Raw genomic sequence first — 9,914 nt, 5'->3', positions numbered from 1 at the left:
AGGCTTTGAGTTCAGACACACCTGATTAAAAGCATATGTCTTCCACTAATCGTTGAGTGGCCTTCAGCAAGTTATTTAGCTCCTCTGAGCTTCTATTTCTCATGTGTAAAGTCAAAAATTTACACCCCTTTCCTTTCCTTTTACTCTCCCAAAATTGAAAGGGCAACTGAATTATAGAGAACAGAATCAAAATTTAAAAAATAATCTTGATAGACCAGGGCACTGGGCTAATACAATTTAGATGGTATTTTTAAAAAAATAAATGATAAGTCCAGAATTTAAGTTCACATATATAATGGAAATACTATTTGAGGGGAATTGGTCTGGCAGCAGCTCATATCAGAAACACTAAAAAAAAAAATAGTTAGAAATCAAGTTAAATCAATTCTAAGGGTAGTGGGACACTAAAAATATACTTTTTACTTTGGCATCATAACTAGGTTAGTAAAATTTCTTCAGCTACCTAATACCAAGGGAAGAGAAGCTCAGGAACCCTTATGCACTGCTGACTGGAGTATAGATTTGTGTAGTCATTCTAGAGAATGATGTGGTACTACTTAAACAACTTAAGTTTGTGTAACAATGTGGTACTACTTAAACAACTTAAGTTTGTGTATGCCCATGACCCATCAATTTCACTATTGTTTTGTGGCAAATTCTACAGACTTGTTCACTCAACTTTTTTTTTTGTCTCACTGTAGAACATGGTTTTCTGCACACTAGGTGATAGGAAGGTAAAAATCTATATTTTCCAGATGCATTATTGCTCATATCTCATTAGTGACTTAGTGTCCTCCAAGAAAGTGCATGCATATGATATTTGGAAGGTGGGAGTGATTATCACAAAACAGAGGTCTTGTTTATGCTGTATCTGTTATTTTTGCTGGTATACATGGTCACAGAAACTTTTAAGTTGCTGTAATTTACTTTGCAGAAGGTGTAGCATAGGTCTTAATATTTGGTCCTAACATCATCAGTATTGAGAACCTAGGCAATGGACATCCTCTTCTTAAGCCCTGGCCTCAGAAAAGTAGTGCTGATTTCCAGATCCTCTAGCCTCCAATGGTGGCAGAAGCCATTGCTCTCAGGTGGGGCAATTATGCTATGTAGTTCTGGGAATCATTCTTGGAAGCTCAGCCTAGATTCTACTTGCTTCCAACCATTTAAAAATAAGTTCTATTAATACATTTTTGGCTCACCTGGCTCCAGAAGCTCCTGACAACTAAAACTGATCCAAGAGAATTTCTCATAAAGGGTATGTAAATTAGGATGTTTATCACAATGTCATATGTAACAGCTGGGAGTAAGAGATCACTGAGGGGATGGATTTATAGAATGAAGTGGATGTACACTCAGGAATACTGTGCATCAGTTAGAAGGTAGGAAATAGATGTCTGTATGATATGGTCAGATTTTAATAACAGTTTTTTTTGTTTGTTTAAAAAGAGAGAATGAAATATATACCATAGTGCTACTTATGCAAATTAAAAAATAAATATATAAGAACAACTACATGATTGACAAAACCTCATTTAATCTATCTTACATTAGAATGAATGCCTTATTGGAGGAGAGAGATAAAAGTAGGAAATACAGACAATGAAGAACAAATAAACAAAGAATAAATAAATGTAGTGACCCCCGAAATTAGGACAATGTTTTACAAAATCTTTGCACCTGAGATAAGAAAAAAAAGAAAAACCAATGTCATATATCACAAAAGAAAATACTTTTAAGTGCTTCTTCCCCCATATCTATAATGCAGTATAAATTTTTTTTCTGCGTTATACCCAAAGAGGGACATTGACAAAAGATTAATGCCTATGGGGAAGTATAATAGGGTAATGAGAGGCCATAGGGATATTTATCCTGGAGAAGAACAGAGAGGGGGCTAGATAACCATTTTGGTTTTCCTGGAACTTTCCCAACTTTAACACTGGAAGTCCTGTATCCCAGGAAACCCCCAAGTCCTGGGCCAACTGGGATGGTTGATCACCCTAGGGAGATATCATTGTTATCTTCAACTATCTGAAGAGCTTTTCTAGGGGAAGATAGGAAGTAAACCACTCTATCCACCTTTAGAGGGTAGGTTTTAGACCACTGGGAAGAACAAAGTTAGAGGACAAAAACTTTTGGCTCATTACGTGGAGAACTTTCTAACAACCAGCTGTGAACCAGTGAACAGACTATTTTTGACGATACTGTTGACCACTGCCATTCAGCGAGTTCCTGCCAGGTATGTAATCTCATTTAATCTTCACAATACTGCATTGAATTTATGAGAAAATGAAATAACTATCCAAAGGATGGACAGTTAGTGGTTTGACCATGGAACTGCTTGACTCCAAAAAGCACGTGCTTTTAACTAATATCATTTAAGATAACCTTCAGATTTCTTTCTACTCCAAGATGGTAAAATTAAGTGCTAGATTGTATGTTACAGACTAACAATGCTTGGAAGTCCAGAGGTGAGGAATTTCAATGAAAGCTGTTCTATTCAGGGACAATCATGACTTGATTTTTAAAACACTTGATTTTCCTAAGAAGTCTAGCAGCAGACACCATTCTGAGAGCGTGTCTCTGGCTGGAACTCTCAATGACACTCGATAAGGAAAGAGCTCTGAAGAGGTTTACGATGTGCTAACTACAATATCCCATGCACAGACCCTCCAATTGTGAAGCCTCAAAAAGCAGGTGCAGTGTCTATCTCTAGAGTCAGGATGGATAACCAGGATCATTGCAACTGGGATTAATAATTGTAATAACTACCATTTTTTGGTACATATACTATGTGCTAAGCATGGTGCAAAGTGCTTTACACATCCCCAGAGCCTATCATGGGAATATGGTAGTCACTCAATAAGTATTTGAAGAGCAAATAATTTCATTTAATTTTCTCCAGTACAACTCTACCTGGAGATGCTATACAACCCCTCATGGTAGGTCTTATTATTATGCCCATTAGATAGATGAGGACACTGAGGATCCAAAAATAAATGTACTGCTGTTGTCGCACTCTATTTTTATCTATTAATATGGTAAAAATAGTAAGTTAGAGAGCACGTGGAGATATCTACTTTTAATAGACCTACCAACCCAGTTCATTTACAGTATTTTGTTGTATAATTGGATTAAGTCTAATTTTTGTAATATTTTAACATCACTATCTTTATATTTCTTTTTTTTAGCTTTCAACCCATTGTTCTTGCCAGTGGAGGTATTTAAAAATTTTACTCTTTTTTCTTATCGTATTTATTTATTTATTTATTTATTTATTTTTATAGAGATATGATTGTGTCATATATCATGGTTTCCTAAATCTTGTCTAATGACAATAAGGATTACCTGGGGCTTTTATAACAACAATGACTTCTAGGTTAGCATCTTGAGCTTCTGCTCCAGAATCTGTGATATTATCCAACACATTGTAGTATAATTAGCTATTTACTATACAATGATCTTTTCAAGAGAAAGCACAACGTAAGTGCTTAACAGTTGTCTGTTGAATGGATGAATGCATTCGATAAGCTTATCTTATGAAAATTTACCAAGTAATTTGTACAACTGTTAAACAGGAAAGGCAAAGAGGTGATGACAGTATTCTCCCTCTAGACTAATCTTAATACCTCAAATTTGTCTAAATAGCATTATCTTCCTGCTTTTTCTCTCCTTTTACATAAATATTATACAAGATTTGTCAAATGCTTGAATGGGAGAGGGAGTTTTTCAGGATTTATGACTTGAAAAACTATGTAATCTCAATGATCACTTCTTTGTTTTTAAAATGCTCCTAATTTTTTTAAATAGTCAGTTACAAGTTAATCTGTCCATGTCTTCTTAAATTCACTTTTAGTTGCTTTTTGAAAAACTAACACTTATATATTTCCTGTCTTGTGGCATTTTTGTAATCCTCCAATATTTTAGAAATTTTTAAAAGTGTTTCAATATTTCAACGAAGGGACATACTTCACTAGAATAGATCAAAAGCTATAACTGCTGGTTAGGTACTCATTCATTCATTTATTCTGTTTTTCTGCCTTTGTCAAGTATCTACAATATGTCACATTTGTGTAAGATACCTGGGATATGACAGTGAGTGAGATATGGTTCTCAGATGAGGCAGGGATGACACAATTTAATGGTTGATTATATCATGATGGAAGTAAGCTCAGTCTGCTTCTAAGACAACAGAGAAGGGACTTTCTACAAGAGCATGGCATTAGAAAAACCTTCCCCGAAGAGTTGATTTTTGAACTGCAGCCCAATGGATAAGTGGGACTTAGTTAGGCAGAGATATGGGGAAAGGACATTTTAGACAGAGGTAGAGCATTTGCTAGGCATACAGACAGGGAGGAACAAGGGGGCAACTGAGGAACAGAATTGGCAGGAATCTTGGCCCTTATTCTCCAAGACCCAATGTAGGATCTCTTAGGCAGCATACTCATTCAGTGATCATATATCTGTCCTCTACTCGAACTCCAATGGCGGGTAAATCTAGGTTCATGATACAATGACTACCCACCACAAACAATATGTTGGTATGGGATAGGGAATTGCGTGGAAACAATATTACTCCAACCAATAAGCTGGCAGATTCAAACGGATTCCTGTGAGGCTGATGGGAGAGAATGAGAAATCTTATCAATTGGACTCCAAGGAAGCCCATATTCGTTTGTCTTATTATAAGCACATGCCTTGTATAATCATGCTAGTTAGTGCAGTGTGCTCCTTATCCCTCTTAAACAGCCGTCTGGAAAGCTAGGATTTATACTTATCCATGGCTGTGCTGTCTGTAATCAAGAAGCTTTTCTTTTGACTCCCACAGAAGTTTCCATTTAAATAAAAATAAAATTGAAATCAAATGCTGCATTTGAAGTTGCTCCGCTCCCTTTGCCATTTACTAATCAGCCCTTCTCATTATTTAACCTCAGAAATCAGAGCCTCTGAAACTGATGAGTATAACTGCATACATGCCATCCATTTGTTTATTGACTGTACTTACTCCTAAGCTCCCCGATGAAACCATTCCACATGATTGTTTAATAGAGTCCAGAAAATTAAGTGTTTCTCAAGGTGTGGGTTCCAAACCATGAGCATGAGACTCACTGGAAGATTTGTTAAAAATGAAAAATTTCCAGACCCCACACAGACTTTCTGCATCAGATTTCTGGAGTTAATGACCAAGTGTCAGCATTTTCAACAATCTTTAGTTGATTCCTATAAATATTCACCTATTATATGTATCTACTCTGAGCACTGGACTATATACCAGTGCTGGGGATTCAATGAAATAAGACACAGTTCCTGCTCCTAAACCACAGTCTGGTGGGTGACAAATGAGCACACTCATTTCACTCGAAGCATTTTGAGTAGGGATGGAGTACACATAGCATTAGTGGTTAACACATTCAATGCTTCGGCGTGGTAGTGGGTGATGAAACAGGAAATTTTTTGCTATTAATAAAAATATCAAAGTTCGCAAATACTTTTTAACAAAATGTCAAAATGTGTATTAAGTCTTATTCAATGCTTTCCTATGTTGTTTAAAAATATTTTTATACAAAACTTTTAAACATAACACTTAAGTGATGGGGGATATAATACTAATGTTAATAGTATTGTATAGCATTATATAGTCTAATTACATAACAAACTTCATGTACAAAGTATATATGTCAGGGTTTTGCCTTTCTTGCTATACTCCCACTCCTTTCCCTGCAACTGCTTAATTACTATTATTTTTTTTCAAATCCTAGATCTTGAGTAATTTCATTTATGCATAGTTCAGGATATATCTTTTAGGAATACAAACATTACCCTGGCTAACCATCACATTATCATCACACCTAAAAAATTTCACTGTAATGCCTTGGTATCATTCAGATTTGTTCAGTCATCTCAAGAATGTCATATTACTGTTTATTTGTTTAAATCAGGATCTAAATAAGATCCATATATACTGCGTTTAGTTGCTTCTTAAGTCTCTTGTAATTTAGAGCAGCCTCTCCTCACTGCCCCCTTTTCCTGACCTCTCAATTTTTTATGTTGTTTTCTCATTGAGCAAACCAGGTCTTTTAGAAAGCCCATATTTACGATAGCCAAGATATGAAAGCAACCGAGGAGTCCATCAAAAGATGAAGGAATAAGAGAGATGTGATACACACATACACATATACACAATGGAATATAATGCAGCAATAAAAAAGAATGGAAGTCTTGCCATTTGCAACAACATGGATGGACTTAGAGGGTATTATGCTAAGTGAAACAAGTCAGACAAAGACAAATACTGTGTGGTTTCACTTACATGTGAAATTTAAAAACAAAACAAAACAAATGAACAAACAAAACAAAAACAGACCCATAGAAACTGAGGTCAAGGGAATGGTTGCAGAAGAGTGAGTAATGAGGGGTTGGGAGAAAAAGATGAAGGGGAATACAGCCAATAACATTGTGATAAGTTTACATGGTAACAGATAGTTACTAGACTTAAGGGGGCAATCACATTGCAAGGTGTAAAAATGTTGAATCACTGTATTGTACAACTGAAACTAATATCAATATAATATTGTATACCAACTATACTTAAATTTAAAAAAAGTTCCCACATTCTAAGTTTGTTCCTTGTGGTGTCATTTAACGGATTTCTCTACCCTTTCTATTTATAGTAAACTAGAAATGTGTTCTTAAGTCTCTGTAAGATCCAGGTACAAGGTGTTTTTTTTTTTCAAGAATATTTCATTGTTGTGCTATGTACGTCATGTTGCATCACATTAGAAGGCACATAAAGTCTGGCTGTACCATTTTTAATAATACTCATTTGATCTAGGGTTTCAGATGGTGACAGTCTGACATTTCCATTCTAAAATTTCCCTTTAAATGTTCATCTAATGGTTTCATCATTGGATAATCTTTGCTTTAATCAATTATTTCATTAGGAGTTGAAAAGTGGCAATTTTTCTAATGCTGTTATCCTGTCATGTTTATTGGCTAGAATTCTTCTTAAGGACCCGTTATGCTCTCACACTGTGAATATCTGATTACTCTGAAATATATTTCATTGAAGAAAAGCAGGATAAATGCTTCTTTTCCTTTATTGCTGATTTTTCAGTTAGTAGTTGGTACCTAGTTACCACTAATGGTGAACACTGAGAATGTTGAGGTTATTGATTTCTTTTCCTATTGAGTCTTAATATGAGCACATAGGTTCAAGCTAATCATTTACAATCCAAATATAGTAAATAAAGTTTAATTTAACTATTGAATTTATACTTGTATATCTTTTTTCATACATCAATATCTTGGTTCCTGATAAAATTAGCATAGTACTTATTTGCAATAATATATTCCTTTGTGGTTGGAAAGATGCTTGATGTAATTTCAATCTTTTTGAGTTTATTAAGACTTGTTTTCTCTTTTCACTCTCACTTGCGTTCCAATAAAGTTTTTTGAGTGAGAGTCAAAGGGGTAGTATTTCAGCTGATATGATGCTGGCTAACATTTGTTGGGTGCTTATTATATGGTGGGAAAAATTTAGATGGCTTATGTTTAAATAATTAACTCAATAAATCTTTATATCAACCCTAAGAGATCGAGTACTGTTATTATTCCTATATTACAATTGAGTCAACCAAGGAATCAAGAAACTTAATAACTTGCTCAAGATCACACAAATAGTAGATGGTAGAGCTGGACTTTGAATGGATGCAGTTGGCTGCAGAGGCCCTGCTCTTAACCATGAAAAACCCCACTTCTATGAAGCCATGTGCTTTAGGTCATAGTAATAAAAGAGTTTGGGAAATCTAATATCCAAGGTATTCCAGTGTACCACTTATGTCTCTCTCAGTGACTCAAGTTTCTCCTTCACTGACTAACTCTAGCTTCTTTTGTTCTTTATGCTATACTATTGAAGGGAATAGGCATTTAACAAATATTTTCAGGTCTGCTTATAGTCATTCATTCAGCAAACCAGTAACTCTGAAGCACAATCTAATTCATATGTAAGAAAGACAGTATGTTTGGTTGTGATTTTTTGGAAACCAGAGTTTTCTGTTTGACTTTTAGCCCATATTCTAGCACAAAAATATTCTTATTCCCTCCCAATCCTTTTCAAACTTATTAGATGTTAGAATTAATGCTGGGTGGTATAGTAGGAAGTGCTTAAAAGACTTGGGCTTGCCACAGTTTGCCTTTCACACAGAAGAAGCTGATGGAGCTCATTGGAGGCACTAATCGCAAAGGGTGCATTGGGGCTGGAGGATCCTGGGCCACAGTGGTAAAGGGAGAATATTTACTACCAACAATTTCAGGCAGCATAGCTAAAATGATAGCAGGACTGTGCAGGGTGGGCAAAAACTTAGCCAAAAAAGAAGAGTGAAGCTTGAATCCATCTTGTTAAGGCAAAGACAGAAAAGAGAGCAATGAGAAAAACACAGGTAAACTCAGTAGAAATTCAGTAGTGGGATAGAATTAGTTGTAAGTGATGGACAAAGGAAACTATTCTGATCTAATGTGATAGAAGAAAAAAAAGTGTGCTGAAGCCTCATTTATGTGGTGCTTAGTGTGTATTTCCAAGATGATGGTGATGACTTAAAGCCTTGCTATACAAAACATGGTCCACAGACTCCCATCTCTGCCTCGGTTCACATGTACTGAATCAAAATCTCCTTTTAAACAGGATTAGCAAGGAGACTAGGAACAGAGTTTGAGTTGCATAGTTCTAAGAGACTTTGCCAATGGCAGCTATGTAACTTAGGGAAGTTCATTTCCTTCTCTGGGTCTCCAATCCCTCATTTCTAAAATGAACAGGTTACATTTATGGTTTCAAAGTATCTTTCAAATATCAGAATCTCACTTCTGGGTTGTGCTATTGATTCCATTGTCTCCACTGCACTTGGTAGAGCACAGCATGAAGGAGCTGGGATGTTCTAGTGTCACTGTGGTGACAGCTCCCTAAGCTGTCTGGAGTCGCAATACCAAGGCTAGCCTGGCCCACATGGAGCATAGGCCAAGCTGGACCACATGGAGGCACCTCTCCAGTGAGAGGGAGGAAATGCTTCCTGATCAGTTATTAAGGGGTCAAGTGATACAGCCCAGAGGTGCTTACCATGGGGTAAAACTTGACCATTGGCATAGACCAGGATAAGCAAAGCAGATATATGTCTCTTTTTTCTCTTCTGTGGGGTTCCAAATTGCAGGGTTTGCTTTCCTTCTGGAAAGTAATATTGGCTGAAGAAATTAGCATGCCTTTGCAGGATGAACATCTCTTCGCAGCTCATCCTGAAGAGTGGCCTCCGAGCAAAATACGTATCATATTAGTTGACATATTTCTTTTCTTTCCTTCTACTTTTTTCCCCTCACATTGGCCTCACGTGGCTCACCTCTAAAATAAAGTACTGGCACTTTAATCTTTGCCTCAGATGCTTTCTAGAGGATGAAGACAAAATTAAATGTCAAAGACATTATGCTGTTTAATAGGAGAAGGTACTGTAATCCCATTTTATAGAATATAGACAAATGATATTTGTGAGTTGTCCAAGGCCACATGATCAGGAAATGCCAGAGCTGGACTTTTATCCTAAGTCTGTTGCCTGTGAGTCCAAGTACTTCTTCACTCAGATAAAGAACTGAGATTTTTGCAACATCAGTTAACATGCCAGTTCTCCTGCTCAATCCTCATAATCACTCTGAGAGGTAGGGATTACGAGCTCAATTTACAGATAAGGAAATCAAAGCTCAGAAAGTTATTGGATTTGCCCAAGATCACCCAGCAAATAAGTGGTAGAACTCAGGCTCAATCTGAGTTCTGCTTCATTTCATAGACGTGAACCAATAATTCCTGATGCCTACGTGCCTGTGTAAGGACTTAGCCTCTACATCACTGTGATGTCCAAGACTGATTAAGTAGTACAAAA

The 9,914-nt window shown here is 36.3% G+C and overlaps 1 long non-coding RNA gene across 7 annotated transcripts in view; it reads left to right on the top strand.

Annotated features, from left to right (window-relative positions):
* Nucleotides 1-1,926: 1,926 nt before the first annotated feature.
* The window catches only part of LOC107518356, a 143,572-nt gene continuing 135,584 nt past the window's right edge, over nucleotides 1,927-9,914 (top strand). For all 7 annotated transcript variants that reach the window (XR_001598842.2, XR_001598841.2, XR_001598843.2 and 4 more), the window contains exons 1-2: nucleotides 1,927-2,236; nucleotides 3,189-3,217. This is a non-coding gene — a long non-coding RNA (uncharacterized LOC107518356). The remainder of the gene's footprint in view (nucleotides 2,237-3,188; nucleotides 3,218-9,914) is intronic.

Source organism: Rousettus aegyptiacus, unplaced genomic scaffold (assembly GCF_014176215.1).
Source record: "Rousettus aegyptiacus isolate mRouAeg1 unplaced genomic scaffold, mRouAeg1.p scaffold_m13_p_1, whole genome shotgun sequence".
Classification (NCBI taxonomy): domain Eukaryota; kingdom Metazoa; phylum Chordata; class Mammalia; order Chiroptera; family Pteropodidae; genus Rousettus; species Rousettus aegyptiacus.
This window is presented reverse-complemented; position numbering and strand designations above follow the sequence as displayed.